This window comes from Monodon monoceros, unplaced genomic scaffold, assembly GCF_005190385.1.
Source record: "Monodon monoceros isolate NGI ecotype Baffin Bay Population unplaced genomic scaffold, NGI_Narwhal_1 Super_Scaffold_18, whole genome shotgun sequence".
NCBI lineage: Eukaryota > Metazoa > Chordata > Mammalia > Artiodactyla > Monodontidae > Monodon > Monodon monoceros.
In genome coordinates, this window is record NW_021703774.1 from 65,682,679 (window position 1) to 65,696,734 (window position 14,056).

The following is a 14,056-nucleotide window of genomic DNA, read 5'->3' on the forward strand; positions in this document are numbered from 1 at the left end:
GTAAAAATCTAATACGAAATGGAACCTTTTTTGACGGAAGTAATTTTTTTCTTTTCCTTTTGGCTGCACTGCTCAGCTTGTGGGATCTTAGTTTCCCAACCAGAGATCGAACCCTGCCTGGGCCCATGGCAGTGAAAACCCCGAGTCCTAACTACTGGACCACCAGGGAATTGCCCAGTAACTTGTTGAATAATTACTATCATCCACTAACTTCCTTACTGGGTATTACTACTATCCCCATTTCACAGATGGGGAAAAGAGGCACAGAAATGCTCAGGAACCTGCCCATGTTCACTGTTCACACAACCAGTACTAGGCAAGTAGTAGATCTGGGATTCAAGACAGCTGGGGAGAGACTGGATAGCATATGTCCTGCTCACAGTGACCCTGCCGGAGGAGGAGCTGGAGATAGAAGTTAACTTTCCCTGTAGAGGTAGGTATGTGGGAATTAGGAGAGAGGACATTGAAAGTAGTGTTGTCCACCTGGGGTTTTCTCTGAACTGTGACTACCCCAACAGTATCTACAGGACAGTGAGACAAGCAATTATGAAGCTCTTGGTAAAATGGAGGGCCTATGAGCGCCACCTTCTGGAATGAAGGATAACATCGCTGCATTTTTGCCAGTGACCTAAATGAAAAACAAGGCATGCATATCATATTTGTGGATGGCAAGGAGATAGAACAACAACTTCATCAGCTTGCAAAATGAGAAGTCAAAAAGATCTCAGTAGGCAGGAATGATAAACTCCATTTAAGAAGGTGAAGTTCAGTGGTAATAAGTGTTAAGATTCTGCCTTTGGGCTCCCACAACCAATTCTTCATGTATAAATTTGGAAGGATGTAGAATGTCTAGAACCAGAGGGATACTCTTTGCTGATGGCACTAAACCCCTGTATCAAGTTCTATTTTAGATGTCAAACTTTAAGATGATTATAGACAAACTAGAATATGTTCATAGAAAGTGATCTGGGTGGTGAAGGGACTTAAAACTAGAAGCCATCTAGAAGCTTAATAAAAGAAACAATGTCAAGCCCGGAGAATCAAAGACTCAGACAAGACAAAATTAGATATTTGAAGATTACTGGGTGGATGGTCCCAAGGCAGAAAATTAGAACCAATGGATGATGTCTAAGAAGAATGGTTAGAATTCATAATGTGCCCTTCAGAGCTTCAAGGAGGAGGTGCTGTATGGAAGAAAGAATAGTAGTTTTGGAGTCAGGCAGACCTTGTTTGATTCCACCTTCTGCGATGTTGGCAAATTTTTCTCTCTGGGTCTCAGTTTTGTCATCTAAAAAATTGGTGATAATACCCACCCTATGAAATTTTTAGAATTAAATGAGACAAGATCTGTAAAGCACTTTACAGTACCTCACATTATAAAAGCTGTCCATAATTGCTTCCAAACTGGATATTCTAGGCCAGGAGTTGACAAACTTTCAATAAATGGCTAGATAATTTTTTTTTTTTGACTTACAAAGGTGTTTTTTTTTGGCTGCCTTGGGTCTTCGTGGCTGCACGTGGGCTTTCTCTAGTTGTGGCGAGCGGGGGCTACTCTTCATTGCGGTGTGTGGGCTTCTCATTGCAGTGCCTTCTTGTTGCGGAGCATGGGCTCTAGGCACGCGGGCTTCAGGAGTTGTGGTGCACAGGCTCAGTAGTTGTGGCTTGAGGGTTCTAGAGCACAGGCTCAGTAGTTGTGGCACACGGGCTTTGTTGCTCCATGGCATTTGGGATCTTCCCGGACCAGGGCTTGAACCCGTGTCCCCTGCATTGGCAGGCAGAGTCTTAACCACAGCACCACCAGGGAAGTCCCCTACTAAGGTGTTTTTATTTTTTATTTATTTTTTAAAAGGTTTTTAAAAAAAATTATGTGTAACATAGACAAAGTATTTGTCAATAAATTTCTAAGGAATTTCACATGGTCTGATTCTTTCCACTGCCAATCACCTTAGTTCCTTCAAACTCATAATCTTCACGATAAAATAGCCCTTTCAAAAAGAAGTTGTCATGTGAGTCAGCCCACAGTTCTTTTTGTTAGGCTTCTTTGATCTCCCGTGGAATATGGACACACTTCAAAATTCCCGACCTGTAATCTTTGGGATCCAATTTCCTCAAGCGATTTACTTTAGGACCATGTTTAGAGTCAGGAGATGGATCTGCCTGGTTCTGAATTTGACATCCTCTAGAAATGTATTAGGTTCAAATCATATTCACTCCTAAGCCATCACACCCTAGAATAGTACAGACCGTTGGGATATGCCAATACCTAAGATTAAAAACGTTTGTTAGGTTTTTCATAGTTTACTTGGCAGCTCTGTCTTGTAGTTCTTTCCCACAGATCTAACAGGTAGTTCTATGAGTAAAGGAAACCACACCATTACTCTATGAGGCGTTTCCAATGGTGTAGGTTTACAGAAAAAGCCCCGTCAGGATAGACCTCAACACAAAGGTGTTTTTAAAAAGAAAGTTTGATAAGAAAATATACACAACCCGATTTTTATATCAGGAAAACAGTTGCTCTGGATGGGGGATGTGTAGAAGCAATTGATTCCTCTGGTGAACACAGCCTTTGGTTATAAACGCTGGAAGTCTTCTAACATGATGATACTATTCGTATTACCACCATTCTGGTATTTTTCTGTTGCCCGCTAGTTACCATCTCCACACATTCATCTACCACAGGGCTCATAAAGGGATCAGATCTCCACAGTATTCCTCGGATATGTCTGCCACAGTTTAATTTCAATGACAACTTCTTTTCTATAAATTTTTTTCTTTTTTTTTTGGCCGTGCAGTGCGGCTTGCAGGATCTTAGTTCTACCAGGGATCGAACCCCTGCCCCCTACAGCGGAAGCACAGAGCCCTAACCACTGGACCACCAGGGAATTCCCCATAAATTTTTTTTCAAATAGGGAGGGTGAGCTTGGCTCATGGTATCTGCCCAGCGGCTCAAAATTGCCTCTACAGGATAACTTTTTAGGTTTTGTGAGCCACACAGTCTCTACACAACTTTGCAGTTGTAGCAAGGAAGCATCCATAGACAATGAATGAGTGTGGCTGTGTTCAACTAAAACTTCATTCGTCGACACTGAAATGTGAATTTCACATGTTGTGACATGAGTAACAGATCTTTTTTCAATTGTTTAAACATGTAAAAGCCATTCTTAGGTCCCCGGCTGCACAAAAACAGGCGATGGGCTGGCAATTGGGGTGTGTGTGTGTGTATATATGTTTATATATAAGAATATTTTAATTCGTGTCCTTAGAAACTGTAAAGACTATACACCATTTGGAAATGAGTCTGTACCAAACAATGGCCAGAGAAGAATCATCCACTCTATGCCTTCTCTTTTGTCTGGTTACTCAGAAATATGTTATCAGTTATAACTGTTGTTGCTTGTCACCTCACATTATTTTTATCCATGTATTCACCATAGCCTACTTTCCCTTCCACATAAATTCGAGACCACTTTTTCACATAGTGATAGGGCCGTTGGTATTTTATTCATAGTTGAAGTTAAAAGAAAGCAACTAACCCCCTTTAAAAAAATATTTATTTATTTATGGCCGTGTTGGGTCTTCGTTGCTGTGCGGGCTTTGGCTAGTTGCAGCGAGCTGGGGCTACTCTTTGTCGCAGTGTGCGGGCTTCTCACTGTGGTGGCTTCTCTTGTTGCACAGCATGGGCTCTAGGTGCGCGGGCTCCAGTAGTTGTGGCACACGGGTTTAGTTGCTCCGCGGCATGTGGGATCTTCCCGGATTAGGGTTCGAACCCGTGTCCCCTGCATTGGCAGGCGGATTCTTAACCACTGCGCCACAAGGGAAGTACCCTCTCACTTAGTTTTGAATGCAGACTTTAAGATTTCTTTGGCCCGGGTCTGTAACGTCCCTGGGGAGAAAGAAACTCAGACAACAGAGTGAGTGGGAGCAGCTGGACAAGAATAAGAGTTAAATCATTGGAGCATGCAGGAGAGAAAGGAGTGAATGGAAAACCAATATGCCAATGAGAAGTGATGTGGGAGGAGGGTGTTTTGACTAGCAGGGAGACTCATCCCCACTATTTTAGAACAACACTTAAATCCAGTTTCTGTTTCTAGTTGGTTCTTAAACTATGTGGAAATAATAATACAGTCGTTTTCAGTAATAAATTATTATTAATAGCTCCTTGTTTGATGTCACCAACTTCCTTGAGTGCAGGGAGCTTGTCATGGTACGTGCCCAGTGTCTGGCACATCATGCCAATCGATAAATGGTGAATGAATGAGTATCGTGGCCCCAGATCTAAATAAGTCAAGATAACTGAGGAGCTGCTATGTTGGCTGTCACCAGCATTATTATTATTATTATTTTTTTTTGCGATACGCGGGCCTCTCACCGCCGTGGCTTCTCCCGTTGCGGAGCACAGGCTCCGGACGCGCAGGCTCAGCGGCCATGGCTCACGGGCTTAGACGCTCCGCGGCACGTGGGATCTTCCTGGACCGGGGCACGAACCCGTGTCCCCTGCATCGGCAGGTGGACTCTCAACCACTGCGCCACCAGGGAAGCCCTGTCACCAGCATTATTACCTCTTGTTTTTTGTGTGGAATCCAAATGAAAGTAAGCTGAATGGAGCTGGGGGACCGAGGACCCTGGGCCCTGAATTTTTAAACATGCATTTTGTTCTTCGTGTATAGGCAGTGGAGACAGTGGAACAGGGTACAGGGCCGAGAAGAGAATGAAGTGGCCTCATTCCCTCCCTCTGATGTGCTGAGTCCTTCCAGGTGGGCTGGGCTCCTGGATTTTCAGAGCTGCTCTTCCTACCCCTGAGACCAGCTCATGGTTTAAGGTGTTGAGGTGGCCAATAAGGAACACATTGAAACCTTCCTCAGGGAGACATCAACCCATATAGGAAAGGCTGAGTGCTGAGAATGAGGTCCCTTTATCCTGCTGTGGAAGGAGCCTGGCAAGAGGAGTGTGGCCAGAGGGATAAAGGAGGAGCAAGGACAACTAAAGCCTCAGCCCCCTCTCTCTCACCCTTTTCCACCAATGTTTTGGCAACATTCCTAAAAGGCTTGTGACTTCCAATTCTCTTTGCACTCAGAACACCTGAAGTCTATGCTTGCAGGGGAAGAAAAACATATCTTTTTCCCACTACCCTCCTAGGTTCTCCAGTTGGGGCCCCGTCATTAGACTGGCAAGACAGATTAACAAGAGACAAAGAAACAGACTTTATTAACGTGTGTCATGCATACACAGGGAGAACTCAGATGAGTGACTCAAAGGAGTGGTTAGAACTTGGGCATATACAGCATCATAACAAAAGAATAATACATTTTTAAAGAAGTGACGAGACAAAAGGAAAAGGACTTTCTAGGCTGGCAAATTGTAGGAAAGTAAGTATATGGGAAAAACTAATGCGAGATAAGTGTTAGGTTTGTTATGTGGATTTCTTCTGGTGCCATCTCTGGGCTAAAGGCCTAGAGTTGTCTCTGGTGATTAACTTCTGTCCTTCCTGGTAGAGAAGGTAGGTGGGCACCTTTACATATTTCTGTTCTGCTTTTAGGCAACTAGGGGAAGGGCAGAGGGCTTTTCTTGTATCCACTTCTCATTCCCTTCAGCTCGAAATGATCAATATACCAAAGTGGCATATTTTAGGGCAGCATTTTCTGCTACCCTTCAATGTCTATATTTGGAGAGGAGTACTCCACAAAACACAGGTCGAAATCCTTAAAGATGTCCAGGCTGAAAAGAGATGTCATTGTTGGGTAAAACCATCACAGATTAAAAAAGATGTGAGAAACATGAGCATTCTTCAGAGCTCTGGATAAGCAGATTTAGGTGAAAAACAGGCTTATATTTTCCCTCATGGGGCTACACATTTAGGAACCACAGAAGAGGTGAATTAGTTGAAGCTGTTCCCTAGGACGCAGCAATCTGGTTGGAGGGCAGGAGCTGAAGCTGTATTTGTGTAGTGCTTTACATAATAATGGTTGGCCTGGAATTCTCATTAGTGCCAGGCATTGTTCTATTCCTTTCAATGTACTAACTCATTTAATCCTCACACCTAAAAGAAAGGTACTGTTATCATCCCCATTTTCAGATGAGGAATTGAGGCAGGAAGAAGTTAGTGCCTTGCCCAAGGTCATATAGGGGTAAGCAGTAGAGCCAGAATGCCAACCCAGACAGACAGGCTCCAAAAGCCCAAATTCTAAAGACTCACTGTTCTGCCTCTACCAAGGTTACAGAAACATAATTATCTATATGGAAAAGAGCTATTGGAAAGCTTCCCTAAACCACCCCAGCACTGTCACTCAGTACACAACTCCAGAGGCTTTTTGGAAAATTCACGGGTAAGAGATGTCATGTTAGGAGGCATTGCAGGCCAGAGGTGCCACACTCATAGAATTCAATGTGAGTGATACCAGGAGGACACAACTTGGGGTTCTTGCCTGTGGCTCCCTGTGGTGCCTGCAGAATCCAGGGCTGGATCTGAAGTCTGTTTCAAGAAAGCATTTTTTACAGATGCAGGTCAAATTTCCTATTCACTGAAAACTTGTTTAGTCCTGAGGTAGGGCCTTATAGTGTCACCTTTAGGCCTTAGGCATGTAGAAGAGAGAAGGAAAAAAAGAAAAGAAGAAATAAAAGGAAAATAGGTTGGGGGGAAAGAAGCTGGCTAGTGGGGGAAGCAGGTGCTGACAATCTCTAGTCTCCAACGTTAGAAAAGAGCCTAAGTTCCAGGTGGTCTAAAGTTGCCCTCCACTATGGTCTGAAGGTTTGTGCTCCACCCAAATTCATATGCTGAAAGCCAAACCCCCAAAGGTGATGGTATTAGGAGGTGGGGCCTTTAGCAGATGCATAAGTCATGAGGGTGGAGCCTTCAAGAATGGGATTCGTGCTCTTATAAAACAGGCTCCACAGCGCTCCCTGGCCCCTTCCACCATGCAGGATACAAGGAGAAGTCCGCAATGAGGAAGAGAGTCCTCGTTCAACCACACTGGCACCCTGATCTTGTAACAGGCAAGAGCAAAATCTGACTCCATGTTGGATATGTTTCTTTGACTTTAACCTTTGCTTTTCGTTGCTTTTGTTATTATAATCATACATAATGGCCTGCCTCAGGGAACCCTGCCTACCTGTGAATGGCTGCAGAAAAGAAGAAACTAACACATCCCCTCCCATATGCTGGCCAAGCCAGGCAAAACTAATGGCCTTTTTACTTTACTTCCTCACCTCCTCTCCCTCTCTGCACTATAAAAGAAACTGACATTCAGACCCAGATAAGATGGTTCTCTGGGGACACTAGTCTGCCATCTTCTCAGTCTGTGGCTTTCCTAATAAAGTCACTATTCCTTGCCTCAACACCTCGTCTCCTGATTTATTGGTCTGTCGTGAGGTGAGCAGAGTGAGCTTGGACTCAGTGACAATCTCAGACTTCCAGCTTTTAGAACTATGAGGAATAAATTACTGTTGTTCATAAGCTACCCAGTCTATGATATTTTGTTATAGCAGCCTAAATGGACCAAGGCACCCTCTAATATTTTAAAGAGTCTAATGGACAAAAGGACTAAACTACAAGTGTACTTGTGAAATGAGGTTGGTAAGAGGGTGAAGCCCAATGTCTGGCATGACAAAGGCCAATCCCTTACCTTTCCCCTGTCTGGAACTTGGTGATAAAGGTACTACTCTCTCTCTTAAATTGAAAGCTGACTCTCCCAAAATACCACAAAATAATCTGTTGGTAAGGCAAAACCGAGTTTCTTGCTTATTGGAGTAACAGAGAGAACGCCATTGATAAAGTCTTAGTAGAGTCTCAGAATGGGGGTGCAAAGGCAGGGTATTGATGGGAATTCTGGAGTCTGGTTTACAGGGGGTATTTCACTGTGGGGGGAGGCAGGGGTTGCTGAATTGAGATTAGGCATACTCTGTGGCAAAATAATTTGGGATTGGTGGGAAATATTTGCTAGGGAAGGGTTTCCTAGCTACTCTTGTTTGATGAGTCATTTTACGCTAAGGACACTTTGTCGGGATGTCTAGTTCCTGGGCAAGAGTTTCCTGGGTTAGTAAGGTCTTGTTAATGCAGACCTTCACATAGTGAAGTCAGGTTAATGTAAACAGCAAACTGTGTGGGTGAGAATTATTTTAGTGGTCATTTAACTCACGAAATTTGGCATATGGCACATGCTGTAGCCGATAGGAAAGGGGTTAGAATACAAGTTTTTTTCATTAGGGAAGAAGGGGCAGGAGATTTAAGAGGTAAGCAAATGTGCAAAGGCACAAATATCCCTGAAGTAAAGGTACAGTACTTTTCCTGCAACTAGATATGTAACCACCAGGTGGAGCTAGACCCTTATGGCAAGGCTATTCTTCCAAACGTGATGCTATGTTACAAGCATGATTTCCTGGACATAGAGTTAAGTATGAGGAATTAAAAACAGTTAAGTTGGGCTTCCCTGGTGGCGCAGTGGTTGAGAGTCCGCTTGCGGGTGCAGGGGACGTGGGTTCGTGCCTCGGTCCGCGAAGGTCACACATGCCACGTCGTGCGGCTAGGCCCATGAGCCATGGCCGCTGACCCTGCGCGTCCGGATCCTGTGCTTCGCAACGGGAGAGGCCACAGCAGTGAGCTAGGCCCGCGTACCACAAAAAAAAAAAAAAAAAAAAAGAATGAAATAGAAAGTTAACTTCACTTATCAGATTGGCAAAATTTATTATTATTTTATTTATTTATTTATTATTGGCTGCGTTGGGTCTTCGTTGCGGTGCGTGGGCTTCTCACTGTGGTGGCTTCTCTTGTTGTGGAGCACGGGCTCTAGGTGCACGGGCTTGAGTAATTGTGGCACGCTGGCTTTAAAGTGCAGTCTCAGTAGTTGTGGCGCACAGGCTTAGCTGCTCTGCACCATGTGGGATCTTGCCGGGCTAGGCCTTGAACTGGTGTCCCGTGCACTGGCAGGCGGATTTTTAACCACTGCGTCAGCAGGGAAGCCCCGGAAAAATTTAAAAAGCTTGGGGGAGGAAAGAATACTTTACCTCTACCCTTCCAAGTTCTTGGTTGAGGAACCCCCCTCCCTCCAACATTAAAAAGATTAACAGGAGAAAAAACAGAAGTTTAATAACATATATACCTCCAGTACACATGGGGGAGTTCCAGGAAAACTCACCAAAATGGCTGAAGCTCTCACCTTAAATACTATCTCTAGCTAAAGATACAAAATGTTGGGGGTGTTGGGGACGCAGAGCTAGTTATGGGAGGTTTTCAGGCAAAACACAGTAAAAAGAGTAAGGTTTGTTATGCAGATTTAAGTCTGTGCTATCTCCATTGATAAGAGGTTTCTAGAGACTTGGTCATGCTCCTCTTCCTGGTACAGAAAGGGAGACACTCTTACAGATGGAGATTTCCCTTCAACATGCAAATTTCTCTTACAAGGGGTAACTTCTACTTGGTTTTCAGAGTTTTCCTGTGTCTGCTGTTTTTAAAAAGTAAGCAACTCAAGATAATCCTTATGTCAATGTAGGGGAGCAGAATTTGCCGCTTTAAAATATGTCTCATTGGCATATTTATTGTTTGGAGCTGGTTATTTTCTGAGGAACAGCAGACATGGGAAGGGCTCTGAAAACCAAGTAGGAGTTGCCCTTTTGTAAGAAACATTTACATTTGTGAGGGAAATCTCCATTTGTAAGGGTGTATCTTCTCTGTACTTGGAACAGGAAGAGGATCAAATCTCTGGAAACTCTTAGCAATGCAGAAGGCAATGACTTAAATCTGCATCACAATCACCCTTGTTTACTGTGCTGTTCCCGGTAGCTTCCCATAACCGACAGCCCCCCGTCCTAAACGTTCTCTTTTGACTTTAGCTGAGGATGGTATTTAAGGTGAGGGCTTTGGCCATTTTGGTGAGTTACTCAGTTTTCCTGTGTCTCTGCCCTGTATACATGTTATTAATTAAATTTGTTTGATTTGCTCCTGTTAATCTGTCTCATGTCAATTTATTTCTTAGACCAGCCAGAAAAACCTAGTTGGGCAGAGGAAAATTTCTTCCTCCTCAATACCAAAAAGGCATATTTTGGGGTGGCATTTTCTTCTCCCCTTCACTTGATAATACACTTGATCATCAAGGCTGTGGGGGAAACAGACACTCGTATGTTGTTGGTGTGAATACAAAAGGGAGGCGGGACTTCCCTTGTGGTCCAGTGGTTAAGAATCCACCTTCCAATGCAGGGGACACAGTTTGATCCCTAATCGGGGAACTAAGATCCCACATGCCTCAGGGCACCCACGCACTGCAACTACTGAGCTGACGCGCCAAATAAATAAATAAATATTTAAAAACACACAGATACACACACACACACACACAAACCAAAAAGTAGGGCAATTTGTCAATATTGTAACAAAAGTACATATACATTTAAAATTTGACCCGGCCATCATGTTACCAAACCAAACTCAGGTCCACTCACCTGCCATGCAGCAAAGCCAATCTACTGATGTCAGGTTGTGGTGGAGCAAAGTACAGCATTTATTGCAGGGCACCAAGCAAGGAGAATGGGCAGCCTGTGGTCAAAAGACCCGAACTCCCGATGTCTTTCAGGAAAGGGTTTTTAAAGGCAACGTTTGGGGTGAGGATTGCAGCTCATGGAATTTCTTCTGACTGGTTGGTGGTGAGGTAACAGGGTGATGTTTCAGGAATCTTTTTTTTTTTTCCCACTCTATGTGGCTTGCAGGATCCTAGTTCCCTGACCAGGGAATCGAACCTGTGTCCCCTGCTGTGGAAGCGCAGAGTCCTAACTCCTGGCCTGCCAGGGAATTCCTGATGTTTCAGGAATCTTAATCACCAACCTTCTGGTTCCAACCAGTCTGGGGTCTATGTGCTTGTAGTCAGCATGTAGTCACCATCCTATACCTGGGGGCGGGGGGGGGGGGTCCTAGTTTCTGCAGAACAACTCAAAGATATGCATCAGATTGTTATCTACTCCCTTGAGGAGGAAATAGAACACTGTTCTGTGGCTGAAATATTGTTAAGCAATCATTACTTTTCTTGCTTGACTGCTTTTCCTTTTTTCTGCATCCCCTCACTTCCCTAATAAGTAACTGTTTGAGTCTGCTCTTTGGAACTCAGAGAAAGCCTGAGGGACTAAATCCTTTTTCTGCAAACAAGAAACAGGGGACAAGGAGGACTTTTTGTACCTGGGAATTCCCTGCAGGGTCCTGCTCATTTTTCAATCTCCTCCTTTTCTTTGATACTTCTCAATCCTGAGGGGAACAGGGGTGGGACAAGAAAGTGAATAAAGTTTTGGATTGAGAGGTTAATCATAAACTGAGCAGGAGAATTCAGTTTTAGGGGAATTCGGTTTCAATCCCATTCAAATTCAATCTAGGAATTTACCCTGAAGATATACCTCTAACAGTATGAAAATAAATGTAGGGACTTCCTGGGTGGCGCAGTGGTTAAGAATCCGCCTGCCAATGCAGGGGACACGGGTTCGAGCCCTGGTCCGGGAAGATCCCACATGCTTTGGAGCAACTAAGCCCGTGCACTACCACTACTGAGCCTGTGCTCTAGAGCCCGTGAACCACAACTACTGAAGCCCGCACGCCTAAAGCCCGTGCTCCGCAACAAGAGAAGCCAGTGCAATGAGAAACCCAAGCACCGCAATGAAGAGTAGCCCCCGCTCACTGTAAATAGAGGAAGCTCGTGCAGCAACAAAGACCCAACACAGGCAAAAATAAATAAATGAATTAAATTAAAACAAAAAACCAAGAGCATTTGTGGAATAGAGATTTATATAGTAGTCAGGAAGGGCCTTCTGGAATAAATCAACTAAGTTAGAAATAAGCTGGGCAATTAAACTTTGGTGTAGTCTTCAATCATTTGTGTTTTCATTTTTTTTTTTTTTTTTGCGGTACGCGGGCCTCTCACTGTTGTGGCCTCTCCCGTTGCGGAGCACAGCCTCCAGACGCGCAGGCTCAGCGGCCATGGCTCACCGGCCCAGCCGCTCCGCGGCACGTGGGATCTTCCTGAACCGGGGCACGAACCTGTGTCGCCTGCATCGGCAGGCGGACTCTCAACCACTGCACCACCAGGGAAGCCCTTAGATAATTTTTGTTAAGAGTTCTGAGGTATATCAATTACCTTGATTTTTTTTTTTAATTACCTTGATTTTTAAAAACAGCTTTATTGGAATAGAATTCACATACCATACAATTCGCCCACTTAAGGTGTACAGTTGAATGGTTTTCAGTATATTCACAGAGTGTGTAACCATCAGCACAGTCAAGTTTAGAACGTTTTCATCACCCCCAAAGAAACCCCATACCCATTGCAACCACACCCCATTTCCCCTAACCCTGTTGGCCCTAGATAACCACTAATTTACTTTCTCTCTCTATTGATTTGCTATTCTGAATATTTCATATAAGTGGTTCATCCATTTTGCAGCACGTATCAATACTTAACTCCTTTTTATGACCAAAAAATATTCTATTTTATGGATTTGCCATATTTTATTTATCCACTTATCAGTTGATGGACTTTTGGGTTATTTCTCTGGATTTTGTATGTTGACTGAGCAATGGACATTGTCAGCCAGGTCACTTGTGGGGCTGCATTCAGCTGGGAACTTGGCAGGGGCTCCTTGGCTCTCCTCCATGCCTCTCTCTCCAAGTTGTGTCTCACCCTCCATGACCCCTGTTTCTCCAACAGGATAGCTTGGACTTCCTTATCCATGGAGGCTGAGTTCCAAGAGAGCAAAAACAGAAGGTGCCACTTCTTAAGGGCTAGGCTACACCTACATGATTTCTGCTATATTCTATTGGTCAAGGGGGTGACATTGTCAGAATTGGAGGAGGGGAAATAGGCTGCACCTCTGATGGGAGGAGGGATATCCCCATGTAATCAATGGGGAAGGAATGTGGGTGACATCTTTGGATTCTGTCTACCACACCCACATTTACCAGTGTTTTTAAAATTAGGTGGGGCCATTTGACTAGTTGTGGACAATGGGCTGTCAGCAAAGGTGACACATTTCATCTCCAGGCTAAAGCAAAGAAAAGCCTGCAAGTTGCTCCAGATGTATCATCGGTTCTGCAACCAAGAAGCCCTCATGTTGAAATTACTGTGAGCTGCTCCATGGATGACAAATATTTTGCAGTCACCTGGACCTGCAGGTGATTGCATTAGCAAGCAATATGCCTCTGTTGTGCTAAGCCACTGAGTTTGGAAGCTGTTTGTTAGGGAAATATAACGGAGCCCATCCTGATTAAAACATATGGCTTATGTCCTTACCTCACCCCTAAACCCAATGCTGCTGCAGCTCTGACTTCCGGCTGCCTGCCTCATCTACTGAACCTGCTTTTGTGCTGTTGCTTCTGATTTCTCTGGGTAAACTTGCCTAATATAGCTTGACTCTGGGACCTCCACCCTTAGTGGCTGGTGTACCTGGATTGACCTTGGATGCTCCCTGGGACCTGTTGTAGGGTCATGGAGAAAAGAGGGAATTTCAGCAAGGTAATTGAAGGTCCTCGTGGCTTCAGTTTAGACTTAACTTCAAAAACCAAAAAACTATAGGCAAAGGGAGGCTGTCAAGAAGTTTTTAATCTGAAGAGTGAGTTGGGGAAAAAAAAGATTTGAAGAATAATTCGCTGACGAGAGCAGCGTATATGTCTGTGATATTGTGACTTATAATAAAAAAAAATATATATATATTTGGTCTTCATCTCCATTTCTGGCACAGAGTTCTAAAACCCTTGGAATTTCCTGAATGATGAGGACAATAAAGATGTCTTTTGTTATGTGAATGAGGTGAAATTTGGACCCCACCTAGGGATAGGGGCTGGTTGGCTGGAGAACCAACTCTGTGATTAGAGGTTTGGAACTTTCAGTCCCACCTCCCTTTACCCTGAGGGAGGGGAGAGGAGTTGGAGGGTGAATCAACCAATGGCCAACGATTTAGTCAATCAAGGCTACGTGATGAAGCCTCCATAAAAACCCGATAGGAGAGGGTTCAGAGATTCTGGGTTGGTGAACAAGTGGAGATTCCAGGAGAGTGGCGTGCTCAGAGAAGGCATAGAAACTCCGTGCCCTTTCCC

General features: G+C 44.2%; 1 non-coding gene and 1 pseudogene across 1 annotated transcript; both read right to left on the minus strand.

Moving 5' to 3' along the window:
• Positions 1-2,309: 2,309 nt before the first annotated feature.
• Positions 2,310-2,440, minus strand: LOC114900154. Its single transcript, XR_003794771.1, has one exon. It is a non-coding gene; the product is annotated as a small nucleolar RNA SNORA18 (small nucleolar RNA).
• A 130-nt stretch (positions 2,441-2,570) lies between these two features.
• LOC114897870 lies at positions 2,571-5,732 on the minus strand (annotated as a pseudogene).
• Between the last annotated feature and the right edge of the window lie 8,324 nt (positions 5,733-14,056).